Genomic DNA, 15,261 nt, shown 5'->3' on the forward strand with positions numbered 1-15,261 from the left:
TTAGCACAGGAGACCAGCATCCCCTCCCCCCCCCCCCCCCCCTACCCCCAGCCCTCTGAGCATTGCCAAGTCCCCTGACTTCCTGGCAGACTCTGCGGAACAGACCTTGTTGGTCCCAGCTCCTCACTCCCAGTGCAGTGGCACAGCTGGCCCCTACATCTTCCATGTGGATGCTGTAAACATCATGAAGGCAGGTTTATCAAGTCAAAACATTACACTGTGTTTCTATGCATAAGGATGAAAAACAGACTTTATTTATAGCTCAAGGTTGGTCACCATGAAGACCAGTCCTCTAGCCTAGAGGACAAGACTAGATTGGCCTTAACCCTAGGAGAGGGGAGTACCTTGAAAGTATAAAAGGAAGAAATCATTTTCTACCTCAAAACTGAAACTTTCAGGCAGATCAGTTGTTGTACAGGTGACTTTGGGGTGGGTTTAAAGGCTGAAACTAGCCAGATTTCCACAGAAATGAAGTGTGCTACTGCCCACCAATATCAGGCGCAAGCACAGAGGATAAGGCCAGAGGGAACGAAGAGTGCAGGGGTCTGAGGTGCCAGGGCACAGAGATCGGGAAGAAAGGGAATGGAGATCCCAGAGGCAGGTGAGGCGGGCCCTCATCCTGGTTCTCAGGACTTTCTAGCGTGTGCACCGTTGCGTGAGGAGGGTGTGCTGCATTGCTGACAGCATCTCTTTCCCTTTCATGACGGTGAGTCTCCAGAGACACATGCAGAATTTTAAACAGAAGGTGAGCCAATAGTCAAAAACCTTTACTTAAACACAAATCCTTCAGGAGGGGAGGAGAGAAAAAAGGAGGCAGAAGAGAGAAGCTGTGCAAGGTGCGTTGCTGCAGTGCAAGGCGGGGTCTTTTCCATCTCTAGCCTCCATGCTCCAGGATCCTGCACCCTTTCCCAGAGCTCCAGGCAGAGATGTGGTGTAAGGGCTGAGTCACCTGGTAAAGATCAAAGTGGGCCTTCGGTTCCCACAGGCCAGAGTCAGGCAGGCCCACGCTGGGCAAGGAGGTGCCCCCGCTGTCTGTCAGCTGAGGCATCCACCTCCTCCGACAGGAGGGAGGTCAGTCTTTCTCCAGAAAGCCTCCATTCATGACCCAGCAGAGCCTCCAGCGGTGCTCCCTGTGCTGTCAGTGGGCAGAGCGTATTCCCCTCCATCTATTTCTGCTAACACGTGACAGTGACTTGTTATCCCTGATGAACTTAATACGTCAGACCCCACCCCCTCCTCCAGGAACTTGGTGGGTGCTGAGAAGAAGGGGATCCGAGTGAGCTTCCTGTAGGCCTCTGGGCTTTGGAACTGTTAACAGCAAGTGTCTGTGCTGCTCTGGCCTCCAGCACTTTCCTGGGCTGTCCTGCAAGCAGGCAATCCAGTCACCAGCCCCTGCACAGCCAACAGGTTCCCAAGGGCACCCCAAGGACACCTGGGGGCAGAGGGTCTGATGACTACCCAGAGGAAGAAAGGTCTTCAGGGATCCTTCTTGGCAAAGCATCTTAAATTCACCCCACCTGAAGCAGCTTCCCTGGGCCCATCCTCAAGGATGACTGAAATTCTGGGGTTTCTGGCCAGCCATCCCTCTGCCACCGATGGTCAGCCCAGCTGTCTCCCTCCCCCCCCCCCCCCCCCCCCCCCCCCCCCCCACCACACCCCCCCAAAAAAAAAAGGGCCCCCCCCCCCCCCCCCCCCCCCCCCCCCCCCACAACACATTCAACACATTCCCTGGGTCACCGCCCATAGCTGGCTCCTCTTTTGTCAATCATGGCTGCTTAACCAGCACCTCGTCAACATTCTTAACCTCCATTACGCGGTTCTATTTTCATCGTGGCTCTTATCATGACCTGGCTTCTTCCCGGCTGGTGGGTTTACTGCCCGCACCCAGAGTAGGCATGAGCTGCCTGTCCATTGGTCTCCTTGACAGCTGTGCTGGCAGGTTTGCCAGTGCTGTGGGGATGCAAAGGGAGAGTAGGTATAACCAAGAAGAAGGTTGGAATAAGTTCAGGGTATAGGGAGAGGGTTGAGACTTGAAGAGGGATGTGAGGGGGGAGGATAATGAGCATATGTGGATGCCTTAGTGACAACCACTCAACACACCACATCCTTGCCACAGCTCCAGGTTGTGGTACAAATGAGGTGACTGAGACTCATCTAGCCAGTGGTGAATCTAGAATTCCAGCCTAAGTTTCTGTGACCCCCAAAGCCCAAGTGCTTTTATAGGGGTGTAGTTTACGTAAAGAAAGAGGAGGAACAAGAATATTGCAGGCTACGGGAACAGACAGTGTGTGAAAGACGCTGCCGGTTGCTCTCATTAACGGTTTCTGTGCGGGGGTGGTGGGCAGTGGCATTGGAGAACTGGCACAGAGGCTTGCATATCCATCTGAGGGATCCTGCTTGATCCTCAGGCCCTGATCGAGCCATAACATATGTTGAGCCACACCTTTTCAAAACCAGGCACTGTTCTAAGCACTTATATTATTGTTAATCTTTATTATCAGTAGATAAAATTGAACAACTTTATAAATGAGGAAACTAAATGCCAGCTAATAAATGGTGGAATGGGGACTCAGCTAGGTTCACTCCAAATTTCAGGCTAAACTAACTCTGACTGCTGGGCGCCTGGGGGTCTGCACCCAGCAGAGGGGGAAACTTTACTCCACCTGCCCCCAGCCATCCCAAACTGCAATTCTGGAAGATTTTCTAACATCTCTATGCCCTTCACTTTGCTTTCCTACATCTCACTCATGCTTCATGACTCAGTTTAGGGAGCATCTGCTCTGGGCCCTGCTGGGCTGTGGTTCCCTCCTCTGTACCACTGTGAGTGGTCTCCTTCGTGCCAAGGCCCTGGGACTGAAAGCTGTGCCCCCTGAGGAATGGTGTCTTTCTATTTTCTGTTAGTAGCGGTCATAGCAGTGGCATAAATAAGACCAGACAGCTCTTGTGTATTCTGTGAGTGCTAGCTTAGTCCTAGCACTTGGGGGAGGGGGCAGTTCTAGATGAGTCCTCCCATTACTTATTTATGCAAGCACTTCAGTGACATGCTTGGCTCAGGACACTTCTAAGTCCCACCACAGAGCTCATTCTCCTCCCCTCTCCTGTCCCCTTCAAGTCTCAACCCTCTTCATACTCCCCCTACACTCATTTTGACCCCCTTCTCTGTTCACCTGCTCTCTGTCACTTACCCTGCACTGTGACCTGCATCAGATATTGCCATTGGCTTGTCAGTCTCCACTGCTGGACCTTGAACTGGAGGACCAGGAGACTGTAGCTATTGGGTGCACGAATGACTGAATGTTGCCAGGATTGCATGAGAAAAATAGGTTGGAGGGTCCTTTTTAAATAGTAAGTGCTACATGACTGTTGTTTTTGTGATAACTGTTATGATCATTACTACTATTACTACTATGGTGGTCATTCGAGGCATCCCTTTCTGAACTCTCGCTATCAAACGCAGGAACTCCATAGATTTGGGTAAAGTCTTTAGATGCCCGTGTTCCCCAGACTCTCTCCTCACATCCAGGTCCAGAGTGGTCTCCTTTGTGCCAAGGCTGGAACTGAAAGCTGTGCCCCTGAGGAGCAGTGTCTTTCTATTTTCTGTTAGTAGCAGTCATGGCAGTGGCATAAATAAAGCCAGGCGGCTCTTTTGAATTCTGTGAGTTGAAGTCTTTTCATAGAAAAGGGTGTTCTGAGCAAAGGTCCTTCGGAAGTTTCCCAAGCTCACAAAATTCCCACTTCGGGAGTCTCTTGGTGTTCCTTGCCATCCTAGAAAGCGGTGGTTCCTGGAAGAATCCACCTGAAGCTCGGATCTGCCAGGGAAGTGCTCTGGGCATCTCCTGAGCTCGTGGTTTTGAAGGCACAGAGGATAGAATCCTTTCTGAGTAAGTGGGCCCTGTTTGGTGTGTCAGCTGCTCATAAATACAAAGGTGTCATCATGGCCATTCCTGGTGGCACTTGAAGCCTACAAAATAGCCTGAGATTCTCCTGGTCCGGCCGGTCCCAGGTGTCCAGATGAGGAGAGCTCGAGCTGCAAGCCACAGTGAGGCCTCACCTCCTGTCACTCCTGTTCCCTGGACAGAATCTGGGGGAGATCAGGCACAGGCAGGCTTTTCCAGTTAAGAAATCAAACTTGGGCCCTAGCTGGTTTGGCTCAGTGGATAGTGTCGGCCTGCGGACTGAAGGGTCCCAGGTTCAATTCCAGTCAAGGGCACATGCCCTGGTTGCAAGCTTGATCCCCAGTGTGGGGTGTGCAGGAGGCGGCCAATCAATGATTCCCTCTCATCATTGATGTTTTTATCTCTCTCTCCCTCTCCCTTCCTCTCTGAAATCAATAAAATATATTTATAAATAAATAAATGAATGAAATCAAACTTGGGAGGATGGAACAGCGGTGTGGTCAGGGTGGCTTTAGGTGGCAGTGGGTGGCCACTCTTCAAGGCTGGTCATGTCAGGGCCCACGCTCTGAGCTCCTCCGGCCTAGAGGCTCTTTCCTCCATGGTGGCCACACCGAGGTCCTACCTCCCAGGAACCTTCATGGGGTTACTCACACGAGTATCTGATCCTACACACAGACTCTGTATGTGAGGTGCAGGAGTAAAGCACCCTTCCAGCCCAGACTCACCCTTCGTCAGTCCTGGCTCAATCTTCAGAGCACCGCTCTTCCGCAAACTCAAGATCCTAACATGTCATAGCTGGTGTCACTTTGCAGAGATTGGCCTACATCTGTGCTAATGGGCCTTTGTAGTGGTGTGGCCAGAATTCTAGAACCATCTAAGACTCCAGTCTGCCTTTGTCCCTCTTTCCTGTGTTTATTTGCAAAGCCCATCACACACATCAAAGAAGACAAGGTTTCTGCCTGGTGGTTTTATCAAATTACTGAGCAAGATGAACAATACAGAGATGCAAACATTCCTGGGCCAGTTCCCTATGGCAGAAGGAGTTCACCCCTGTATTTTCTCTGACACTTTGGGTGTCTCTTCTCTGTCAACTCTTCTCCCCCATAGTTATTAGGAGTGACTCCGCAGCGGCGTACTGCTAACTGCTGAGCAGTGTCCCGAGCATAGTCCCAGGATGGGCAGAACCGAGCAAATCCAGGGTGCCTGGCATTACCTCTGTGGTGGTGGATTACGGAACAAGAGTGTGATTTGTATATTCTGCCATCAATAATTTCTCATATCTGGACAGAGCTGTGACTTCCAAAGCATCCTCATATACACTGAAGTGTCTTTTTAGCAAGCCAGAGAGTGTGGGTCGGGCTCTTGCTTTATCTTCGGACATGAGGCCACACTTCATTCTGGGCAGCCGTGGAGTGGGCCTCTTGGCCTTGTCAGCACAGGCCACCCTGAGAGCTGGCAGGGCACCTGCCCAGGGTCACTGTGCACAGTGTTACACTTGGGAGTCCCCACCAGAGCTTTCATCAAAGCCAGCCTGATTATTTTCCACTGTATTTTCCTGAAAGGATGTTATGATTTTCTAGATGTTTGGTGGCTGGTGATAAATCAGGCTTTTATGATGTCATGTGAAAGGCTGCCTCTCGGACTTCCTCCCACAGCAGTCATAGATTAAAAGCAGAGTGGACCCAGTGTGACTTAACCCTTCACTTGCTTGTCCTAAGACACGGTCAAGGCTGTCTACTGGCGAGGGTCGGGAACAGGTGACTGCCTTTCCTGCAGCTGCCTTTCCCACACCTTCCCTTCCTGCACCTGCCTTTCCCAAGATTAAAGCTGGGCTGTGGACATTTGGTGACTTTCTCTGAGTTATGGGACTTCCTCATCTAAGTACCTTTGGCATCAAGTCAAGATTCAAAACCAGACAATATGTTCTGTGAAGTGGTATAAGAGATCATAGGTAATGTTATAAAAGGAATCTTTTCAAAGAGTCTCTTTCATAATCATAAAAATGAAAGGTTTCCTTGGAAAGAAGATAGTATCAAATGCCGGTGGGCTGTGATAGAATGTTATACTCATACTTTGCTGGTAGCATTGTAAATTCATACAGTGTATTTGAAAACAATAAAAAGGTTCTCATTCAAGTCAAAATCTGATTAGTTCTCTATGAATTCTCTTTCCCTCACCTCATATATAGTCCATCAGCAAGTCCTCTTTCCACTGGGCCTCCAAATAAGTGCCGAGTTTATCCATTTCTTTCCATCTTCCCATTCTCACCACTCCCGCTGCCACCATCCCTCCCCACCTCTGTGACCATTGCCTCCTCTGGTCCCCTGTCCTCCACAGTCCATCTCTCACTCAGCACAGCACCCAGAGTGAGTCTGATAGTGGCCAGGTGGTATATGCCTGCAGTTCTCAGAGCCCTCCAGTGGCTAAGAACCAGTCCAACTCCATACTCTGTAGTGGGCTGAGAGAGGACTGAGTGTTGAAGTAAAGCAGGTCTTTCTCTATAGATGAGTAGATATTTATACAACACACACTGAGAGAGATAATTTGCTAAAAACTTTTCAAACACCCAAGCAAGTGTCAGTGCTGTGTCCATTCTTTTGAGAGCTAGTGGAGAAGAGAGGGGCTCCTTTGTCAGCAAGTTTGTGGTTACCGTTTTACTCCAGCCAGGATCCTGCTAACGCAGGAGGAGGTGCAGGTGGGACACAGTCTCAGGATCCTTCAGGAGGCTCAATGTGTCCCCATTTGGCCATATGAGGAATAGTGCTTCCACCTCACACCCCAGGAGGTGCCAGAGCAGCAGGACAGGCCCCTGACCTCTGGCCCCAGGATCTTGGGCTCTGTGTCCCAGACCTCAGCCCTTCAAGAGTAACAGATGTTTCTAGGTTGGACAGCCCAGACACATCAAAGAGTGGCAGGTTTTTCAGGGGGGAAAGAGTTGTGCATTAGAGGTGGAGCATGTTGGGCAAAACTAACTAATCCACCCTTTTTAAAACATAGCTAGAAGTCAGTCCCATAGTTACTTTCAAAATCTACATTAGGGTAAAAAAATCAGACTTTTGAGCTCCATCAAGTTGACTTAGCTGGTTTATAACTGTCCTACCAGCCACAGGTGCTCAAGGGATAGCTGGTGACTAGAGAATAAAGTCCTATGACAGCCTGGCTTTGCCTACAAAGGTCTGTGCCTTGTGATAGGGATTACCTAGAAGTCCAGACACAATCCAACTGACCATCTCCAACTTTTTCTTGGGCTTTGACCCCCCCTCTATCACTGTGTCCAGACACAGCGGCCTTCCCTCTGCTCCTCAGATGAGTACATTGCTCCCTAAGGCCTTTGCACCAAAGGCCCTCCTACCCCAGGTCTTCATGGGACTGTCTTTTTCTTGTCATTCAAATCTATGATCAAATGTTACCTCTTTAGGAAGGCCTTCCCCCCCAACCCTCCCACTCTTCATCAAGCTCACTTCCTCTGAAGCCTTCTGCCTGACACTCCTCCATCGCTGAAATGGTCTTATTCGCACTTCCTGTGCTCTTGGCTGTCTCTCCCTACTGGAACACAAGCTCACAAGAATGGCCTCATCTTGTCCATGGTGGCTTCCCCAGCATCTAAAGCAGTAAATGTTTGGCAACAACCAAGAGCATGCACAATGATTACAATAATTGAAGGAGAGCAGAATACAAAATCCTGTATACTCTGTTCACCATTATTCAGAAAATGATGATCTGAAAATAGAGTTGGTTTGGAGTGCAGGGTGAAAGTAACATATAACTAGGAAAGAAAAAAGGTAAGGCAACCCACTTAAAAATATTACATTTTCACCCATATTGTTACTACAAGAAATTAAAGTAATAGCTTTTCCTGAAACTTAATGAGAAAAGCACCAATAGCTAGCCTTAACAGAAAGCGGTTAGGGGCAATCAGGCAGGCAGGGAGGTGAGTGGTTAGGAGCCAGCGGTCCCAGATTGTGAGAGGGATGTCCGACTGCCCCCAAGGAGCCCTGATTGGAGAAGGTGCAGGCCGGGCTGAGGGACCTCTTCCTCTCTTCCCGCCCCGGACACGAATTTTGTGTACTGGGCCTTTAGTTGACATATAATTGATGTGAAGTAAAATGCACAGATCTTAACTGTATAGTTTGATCCACTTTGACAAATACATACACTCACGAACCCTACATGCCTATCAATATAAAAACAATCACCCAAAAGTTCCTTCCCTGTTGATCCTCTTCCCCAACCAAATTTCTATCACCATCAATCTGACTGCCCGTCCTAGAACTTCCCACACTCCAATCATGCAGTGTATGTTCTTCTCTGTCCATCCCTTTCATTCAGCATTAGAGCATGTTGATATTTCTATGTTGATGTGGTCTATATTAAGTAGAAATCTGTTTGCTACTCATTAATGTAGCATAGAGTATATTGTTTAAGTACTTTCTAGGGAGGGATTGTCCTATTGAGCATTGAGCATGCTGGACTAAGCACCAGAAATCCTGGCTTTCAGCCCAAAACCCTACTTTATGACATTAATCAAATTATTTAATTTAAATGTCTCTTTAGATGCATTCAGGTATAGGGTTATGTTTCTCTTACAAAGATAAGAAAGAAAGAATGTCAGTTAGACATGTAGCACAGATACCCAACAGCCTGGTAAAACTCTCTATTAACCGTGATAATAGGAAATCAAGTGAATGAATAAATAAGATAATAGAAAACTTAAAAATTCATCTCAATACTCACCTTTTCTCCTTGATTTTCAAAAACCTTACTAACAAATATCATAGTAGCTGTCTTAATTCTCCCTCAAATATGAAAGTGCCCAGAGAAACAACCTAAAATCAAGAATTTGGATGTGATGGTTAGTCCTAGAGTTTAAGAAGTTACTGAGGGAATGAGTGCTGAGTGAACGTACGGATGTACCTGTGAATGACCATGTCGTGTTATTTCTGTTTTGGGGAGAAGGATGGTAAATGGCAGGATGAGAGGTAGGAGGGAGGATTACTGAAGTGCGGTTTCTTGAATCCGAATAGCCTAATGTATTATGTAAATTGAGGAAAACTCCAAAAGGAAAAAATATCCCATCTATATTATGGAGGCACTCATATTATTTACAATATTCTTCAGAACTAATGTTCAAAAGGAGTGGGGAAAGCTTTTCTAAAGGCTGTCACCCCTCAGTCACTTTGTGGGGTGCTTTCACACTACAGAGAGGCCACCTGAACATGCAGAACTCCTGAGTTGCACTGTGCGTGTGACTGGAGGTTAATTAGCTGATGTATGTGAAATGCTCTGAGGATAAAAAGCAATAAGTGGCAAAAGAGGAGCAGCCTGCCTCTCAAGCTCCAGATTGCCACTTGCCAATTATGTCACAATGATCTCAATCAGTCCACTTAAAGGTGCTTTATCTCCTTTCCTCGGGGTTTGTGCCACCTCCTACCAGCACGGGCAGAGCTTTACACCCTGATCCAGTCATTAACATAACCAGTAATTTCCGACAAAGATGGTGCTGGCTTTGAAGCCTGGAACACTGAGGTCACTAACAATCTTATCTCCCCTCATTAGCTGGCCCTGCGCTGGCTGTGAATCAGCGCCATGTCAGCTGGGCAGGATGAAGATCAGGGGAGAAACAGAATCGAGGAGCCCTGGCCACAGTACTTAATGTAGCCTTCCCCAGGCTGATACTCCCGTGAGCACCAGGCACCAAGAAATTCAACTCTACAATTATGATAGATGTAGAGTAGGTAGAGAAAGATCTAGTACCTCATAAATGTGTATGACGTAAGACTACATCCCCCAAATCTCATTTGCTTATTTTATTTAAAGCAACCTATTACCTGTGAGTAGACAGCTCCCCAAAAGCTACGAGGTACAGCTTCTGAGAGATGCTCCTCTCTGCTTTGCTCTTGGGCCCGAAGCTGGTGGACAGGACAGGCTCCAAGGCGCACAGGCCAGAGGGTGCCCTAGGCCAGTGTATTCCTGGGATCCTGCTCCAGGGATGCCCTGTCGGGGACAGACGCTGGGTTGCAGTGGCATCTGTGTGCAGCCTGTGTGTCCACAGAAGGGAACGGACCCTTGTCCTCATCTCTGCACATCTCAAGCATGTCTACTCAAAAGGACTTTCTCCAGAATATTTTTAAAAGGAAGTTAAAATGTTTGTGTCCTACAATTCCCCTATATACTTGTGTTGTCTGTATGCTTTATAGAGCCCTTTTTGCCTAACTACATTTCCCTTCTTATGCTAACCACATTTTAAAAATACAAGTGAATCAAAGATTATCTACATGAAGGCTGCACTGAATATGTCATTCACCAGGTTCTCCCTTTATAAAGTAAATACTTTTTAAAGCCACATTAGGCTTTATTTACAAGTGGACACATAAGGAAGATAATGTTCTCATTCACTTTCCAAGAACACTCTACCATGCTAGGCAGGCCTTTCCATCAGTGTCCGGGGTGTACATGTGCATGGATTTCTATCCCTTTGTTTGATAGCTCTTAATAGCTACCGATTCCAAATGACAAATGCTACCAATTGTAAATAAGTGGTTCCCAGCAAAGAAAAATGCGATCAAGCAAGGGGTCACAGAATCTAGAGACCCCCTCAGGCACTCCTGGGAGGTCAGGACAATATATCCTGAGTTCTAACTGATGGGGCTCACATGTGAGGCCACCAGCAGAGGTGACAGTGTTGCTATGTGAGGGCTCAGCCAGGTTTCAGTCCAGGGCACCCTCTCTAGCCCTGTGCCCCTGGCTCCCAGCGGCCGCTGCCAGGTAACTGAGGATGGGGACCATGCAGGGCCTGCACGCTCTGCTTTCCTCCCTTTGCCACTTTATTTGCACTGTCGGATCACTGTTGGAACCGGTGCTGACTGACTCCATTTCCCTGAGGTTGAGCCCACATTGTTCGTGCTCCGAAGGCATTCTGTCAGCCCTGCTGATGGACAGTCCCACTGAGTCCGGCTTCCTGAGCAGACCAGACAGGCCTGCTGTTTTCTCCTTGTCTCTTATCGCCCCTTGTCATTAAAGGCGATGCCTGGCTTCAACTTCAATTTGTGCTGAAATACAGCAGTAAAGGGAGAAAGAAGGGAAGTGCTCATCACTGTTATTAAGACCACTGTGCTTCTCACTGCTCCGAGACTCACTCTCTCTAGGAAGGTTTCAATCAAAGGATACATTTGTGAGCACCAGAGTTTAAGCCGAGCAATGAGACATTATATAGCAAACTTTCTTAGGGAACTTTCCGACTCCTCCCCCGCCCCCCTCCCCATTATTATCTCAGCTGCATGTCTTGAATGTTGAGTGGGATGTGCTTTGAAACTTTTTCCATTTTACTGAAGTTTTGGGGGTATGGGTTGTTGTTGTTTAGCAGTTTTGTCTTTCTAAAAAGAAGCATTTCACCAGAGTAAATCTTTCCTGCTTACTCTCCATTAGCATAAAGTTAGATCAAGAACCAAATTCATTGGCATTCTTTTATTCCCTTGGAGCCTGAGCTAGTCTGCAATTTTGCTTTTTTAAGAAAAGTGGCAGGAAAGAAATGAATGCAAAGTGCTGCTCCTGCTGCAGAGCTTAGCTTCTTGACGGTGTTTAAGCAGGGTTCTCCCCAGTCTTAATCTTCCTCATTAACATCTGTCTGTACATCTCCTTATTTACAGCATGGAGTCAATCTCTCTCAGTGTGCACATTAGAAATTTAACATCCTGCCGAAAGAGCTCACACTCTTAAAATGTTTCTTCACCTAAACAGATGTCCTTTGCAAACTTTACAAGCAGACCTGTAGGAAATGTGGTATCCCACACATAATTTGAAATAAATATTAAAATTTTCCCAATGCAACCTCAGGGAAAGAGGGGGGGGGGAATGAGACTGTGAACTTTGAAAGATATGTGATGTAATCTATTTAATAACATTCCCTACAATGATTTTAGAAGTGGGTGGGTTTCAAAGGGATTATATGTGTTAAATAATAATCAAAATAAAATAAGATTGGGGGAAGGAAAGAAAACTAGCCAGCATCATTTAAAGATGTGGTGTTATCTTGATGGAGGTGAAAAGGTGCCCGGACAGGAGGAGAGAAAATTATAGTCGGAGTAGAAGATAGTGGCACGGCATGCTCTCTACTTTTCTGGACTTTGTGTTAACTATGTGGGCTCAGAAACTGGCTTAATGATTTTTCCAGGATTTAGTCTGGCCCTTTATCAGTTCACTGGAACAAGAACATAAGCCAGGAGAGCCTGAAAAATTGCTGCAGCAAAACATTTCCTCCTGCTGGGCTGCTGTTCGCTGCTTTGACCACTGGCCTTGGCCTTTGGGGTTTATGCCTGGACAAAGAGTTAAAGGACAACTCCTAAAGGTCAAACAAGTCGACAGTAGTCAGGGACTCTGAGAAAAAAGAGGGGGCTCTGGGCATCTGGGCACATCCATTTTCTCTTGCTCATGCTGTTTGGCTGCTATGAAATGCTCAGCTAACCCTAATTGAATTTGACAATAATAAATCACATGTTGAAACTGTATAGCTCACCTAAGGCATAGCAATGGAAATGGTGAAGACACCAGAAGCCGGAGTTCAGGAAATGTCATATTCACATAGAAATGCTTTAAATTTTTCCCAGAGCTTTATTGTCTTTTCTACAGAAAGGTTCCAGACCACCCAGTGCACAGGTCCATTTTGGAAACTGCACATAAAATCATCACTTTAATTCAGCTCTGCCTCTGTTGTCATCCTGTAGCTTTAAGCCCATAAACAAAAAGGAACTGAACTTTCAGAAAAGGAGACAAGAGCACAGCAGATGAGCTCACTCTTCCCTCGTCCTCAGGAGCCGATCACACCCTAGCGGAGAGGGTTTGTGAAATCTAAAAGTAAAATATGTTTCGGCCTTATTTCCCTCTCCCCTCCCCCTTGCTCCACACAGTCCTATAAGGAGAGTGGTTCCTGGCGTCATTATAAGAACCACTTACATTGTAAGAACACAGTTTCCAAATCTCATTTCTCTGGGGCTAGCAGAAGACTTATTTAAAGGAGCGTTTCCACGCCCACCCGTGTCATTCAGAGCCACGTGCGCTCCCACGCCTGGCCTTTCCCATGCCACCTTTTAAGGACCCCCTGTGCCCCAAACCTTGCAGACTAAATCATTTACTTTATATTTTCTTTGAAGGACGCCACAGGAAAAAGTAAAGTCCTTCGAGAGGAGTGAAGTGTCCTTAGTCTTCCCCTACGCTGACTGGGCACAAGCGCGTGGACTGCTCTAGATGTCAGCTCAGTTGCATCTGGCACAGTGAGCCGCTGTTTTGTTTTGATGGAACCTCATCCTTTTCCTTCACAAGGTCTTTTGGTCTAATTAAATTTCAGGGAGACAGAGCCTTGGCAGGAGGTTAAAGTAAGCTGCTAGACTGGAATGTAGGAGTTGGGCTCAAAACTAAATTGGGAAGTTTAACTGGGTGCGTCTCCGGTTTCAATGAAATACTTTTACAGTGCATGGTAGCAATGTCTGTTTCTAAGCTTTTGAAAACCATTTTTCTTTTTTCCTTAATTGTAGTTCCCTAGTTGTTTTTATATTATGAGCTACTTGTAGAAAAATACAGGAAACATAATTACAATACAAAGCTCCCTTTCCCAAGCCTACTGAGATTACTTGAAGCCAGAGTTGGTTTTAGGGTTTTGCTAACTATAAGTTAAGAGTCATGAATTGCATCCTATGCAGCGCTAGTTGATTTACAACAAGTGTTGCGTGATTAAACAACAACCGTGTTTCTTCAGGCTGTGTAGCTGCTGTAGAATTCCAGGGCCATGTTGCCTCCTGAGGCCACATTTCACAGCTCCCTCTGGGGAACAAGAATGAACATCATTGTGTGACTCTTACAGTAAAGCAGAAGTATTGTAGAAGTACATACAAGCTTATTTAGGGAAGGGAAAGAGAAATAAATTCATTTGTTTTTCCACTTATATTTCCAGTTCCATGTAGCAGCACTGTGTTAAATTGCTAAGTATTAATTTTTGTACCCAACTTTTCCTGAAGAATGAGCTCACTCTTCCCTCGTCCTGGACGCCGGGGCCAGCAGAAATAACTTGTTTTACTATTATTAATACTCCGGAGAGGAAATCGGTACTTCAGTGTATTGTGAAATGAAAAGCCTTTGGGAGTTTGATTTATTCAACCCTAAGTAATGATGGATGGTTGAGAATGAGAGTTGTTGAATGTACCCTGTTAGCATACCATTTCAAGCAAACAGTACAGATATTCAGAAGTAGCTTTCTAGTGAAGGTGAGCGTGCAGCATGCCCTGCAGAGAGGGCCTGCCCAGCTCCGGGTGGCCTGCCCACTGTGGGTCTACAACACACCCCAGGCCTGCTCCTCTCAGGGGACTCCCAGGAAAATCTGTGGGGGAGGCTCTCAGTTGCAGCTCCATTATCTGTTACTTTCACTTGATATGACTGGTTTTAAGTTGTTCTTTAATATCCTGTGTAGGGAAAATGGTGTCTTCATGAGATACTTACCTTGTTTAAAATTGGGCTGTTTTCATACTGCCTTCACAAAACAGTTCTCCTGTTTTGAGGACTCATATCTTGTGTACTATTTGATGAATACATTTGTACATGGAAAAGCTAAATGTTTATCTTACCCCCAAAATGGCCAAGTACTTTTCTTTCTTTTTTCTTGTCTTTTCTTTTCTCTTCTGTCCTTCTCATTCTTTCCTTCCGCCCTCCCTTTTTGCAAATCATCTTGAAATTCTCATCTCAATTTTCTTTAGAGAGCTGTAATAAGAAATTGGTGAGTGAGGGCTGAGATGCAGGATTAATTTATTCTCCTCTGGTTTTCTTTTAGCAAGCTTTCCTTCCAAGGAAGTGTTTTAAATGGATGGAAACTCTCAGAAGCCCTGGTGTGTTTGGTTTCCGCTCTGCCCTGGTGGCTGAGGGAGCAGACTGCCAGAGCCATGGGCACACAGTTTCATACTTTTTAGTATTTTGATAAGGCCCCCATGTGATGGGAGGAGAAACTTAAGTATCAAACAAATGGCGGCCCCAGCCTCTCGCACAGGAGCTGGAAGCTGTTTGAAAATTAACTTGATCCTGCAGCAGAGTGGTTAGGTGACACTGCAGAGGGAGGCGAGCAAGGCAGCGTTTGCAAACTGCCCGATGCGAATCATTAGTGGGTGGAGAGGAGCCTTTCTACAGAGCGTACCAGAACCGAACAGGAGAGGAAACGCTGTGTATAGTGCCCCTGGAAGGCAGGGCTGCTTCGGGAAGCTTCGGTTTCGTTTTATTTGCCTGGGGTGTGCTGGGTGGCAGTGTGAACCGAGGTCTCCAGAGAGTCAGAGAGGCTGGGAGCCGCCGGGAAGGGCCGCCCGGCCGGAGTGACCGTGGCCCCGGTAGGAGA

At 46.9% G+C, this 15,261-nt stretch overlaps 1 protein-coding gene across 1 annotated transcript in view; it reads left to right on the forward strand.

The window, feature by feature from the left end:
* The window catches only part of GMDS (GDP-mannose 4,6-dehydratase), a 547,683-nt gene that overhangs the window by 511,646 nt on the left and 20,776 nt on the right, over nt 1-15,261 (forward strand). The gene's annotated exons all lie outside the window — the stretch shown is intronic.

The sequence above is a fragment of the Myotis brandtii genome, unplaced genomic scaffold (genome assembly GCF_000412655.1).
Source record: "Myotis brandtii unplaced genomic scaffold, ASM41265v1 scaffold298, whole genome shotgun sequence".
Lineage (NCBI taxonomy): Eukaryota > Metazoa > Chordata > Mammalia > Chiroptera > Vespertilionidae > Myotis > Myotis brandtii.